We start from the raw sequence: 2235 nt of genomic DNA on the forward strand, positions 1-2235 counted from the left end.
TTCTTGGGAGAGATAAAGGCTTGAGAGGGAAAGCAATAGAGGGCACTTCACTAAGGGATGCCTCCTCTCTCATGCACTACATACCTACATTGGGTAGTGCCACCTTATGTGCTTTTCACATGCAGTATTTTAAAGATCCTGAGTTGCCAATATTTCCCCTGAAGATATTGTCACGGTTTTTGGGGTACACTCCCCTTCAAATCAATGTAAACAATATCATGCTACTTGAGAGAGCTGCAGCACTTAGAATATTTGGGTATGCTGCAGGATTCAAATTTGCCTCAAGAGCAGGATACTTTCTTTTCTACTCTAGCTATGCAACAACATAGCTGAGGAGACAAAATGTCAACCTTCTTGGGGGCTATAAAAGAAGAAATCTTTTGAGATATACGGGTGACATGCCAAGTGATACCAAAAAAACAAAAAACTAACGCAAAATTGACAATATTTTGCATAAAAACATCTTTTTTGAATTTGAATATCTTTAGAAAGACTTGGTACAAAGTTTCAAAGTGAAGCATTAATCTCCATTTGTGGCTGAGCAGTATGGTTGTTTGATCTCATCCGTTGTAATTGTCTCCTATAGAACCAATTGAATGATTTCTTTAGTGCATTGCTCCTTATTTGTCCCCCTCCCTTTCTTGTACATCTGAAAAATGAAGTCCTCGCTTGATAGTGAGATTTTTCCATTCTCTAAGTATTCCATGTTGCAAGGGGTCCTTGTTTTGCAAAATATGGTCCATGCAGGTATAAAATATGCTAAAACTTTATTTTAAAAAAAGGTTAGTTGAACTCATAGGTTGCAATGTAAAATACTAATATCCAGACTTCAAAAAGTAATTGAATACTCACCAAGTAATATGTGATGTCTTTTTCTCCCCAAGAATCTGTGATAGCAATTATTAAAAGCTTTATTGTCTTTTTAAAGTCATCTACATAAGTAGCGGAGCTAACTTGTTGTCTCAAAACTTTCAAAAAACTATCGAGCTTCTTCGACATTTCCATGCATTTGTTGGCTATATCTGGTCTACTTTTGACATTGGTTGTTATTACACCAAGATCCTTCCAACAGTTCCACATAGCATCAACTTGTTTGTTGTCATGGTTACTCAAAAATCTTTTGGCTTATGCTCCACCCATTGAAACATCTTGCAAAACATCACCCGCTCCTTTTGAAAGAGTATGATCTTTTTTAAGATGCACTTGACCCTTATGAAAACCCATTCGTGAGAGCAAAGCCTCGCATTTTTCTATGCACTCGTCTGCAAGTTTACTTGGCTTAATAGAATATGCATAGTCAAGATGGAGTTGAAGCAATTTGTCCAAGATTCTAATCTCTGCATACATTGTACATATATGTACATTTTTTAAATCTATTGTTAGAATTGGATCCCAAATCATAGAAGACGATGGGTAGTCAATAACATTCACACTATTTCTCGATGGTGGTTTTCCAACCTTGTGTTCTGCAAGCCATCCTTTTGTTCTAGTGCTTTCCATGCAATACAGACATGGATACTTGGTATTGGAACCTCCACATACACCAAACATGCACTTCAATGCTTTTAGATCGGCACTCAAGTGCCATTCTACAATAAAGTCACCCATGCCATCTCCACGGAGTTGTTCCCCTGCATTTTGGTCCTATATAACAGAAGGGATATAGGTCTGCAAAAAGAGCCATTTCAATGTATCGTGATTTTCTACTGGTATTTGAGCTGTTCCAATCCACCAAAGCTCCATTTCTGATTGAGTTTTGTGGTATGAGGAATCAAGCTTACCCTGCTATAATCTAATGCTCTATTCATTAAGGATATGCATACTCTTTTCATTTTTTGACATTTTTGAATTTGAGCTTCATCTAATTTCATAACAAATATAAGTTTTCCTTCACAATCTACTTCTCGCATGTTATAGTATCTCACCATAGCAGATTGAAATTTTTTCATTCTCATCCAAATATTATTAAAAACATTATACTCAAAAGAAGATTTTTTTTTTTTTTTTGTATGGCATCGTCCTTCTTTATGATATTACTCTCCAAAATGTTCGGGTATTTCTTCATTTAACAGAGTCCTTACTTTCCCAACATTGTGAGGCCTAGGCAACCGAGACGCTTCAATCTTGTAATACTTTAGAACCTGAAACCCCGTTTTAGAGATGTCTCTATAACCCCTTCTACTCACCCCCATTGTGTCACAAACTTATTGCATTTGAGAAGGTTGGACCAATAAA

General features: G+C 36.5%; 1 pseudogene; it reads right to left on the reverse strand.

Annotated features, from left to right (window-relative positions):
• Window positions 1–783: 783 nt before the first annotated feature.
• On the reverse strand, window positions 784–1743 carry LOC147450619 (uncharacterized; annotated as a pseudogene).
• Between the last annotated feature and the right edge of the window lie 492 nt (window positions 1744–2235).

Source organism: Adiantum capillus-veneris, chromosome 9 (genome assembly GCF_014529385.1).
Source record: "Adiantum capillus-veneris isolate H3 chromosome 9, ASM1452938v2, whole genome shotgun sequence".
In the NCBI taxonomy this organism is placed as follows: Eukaryota; Viridiplantae; Streptophyta; class Polypodiopsida; order Polypodiales; family Pteridaceae; genus Adiantum; species Adiantum capillus-veneris.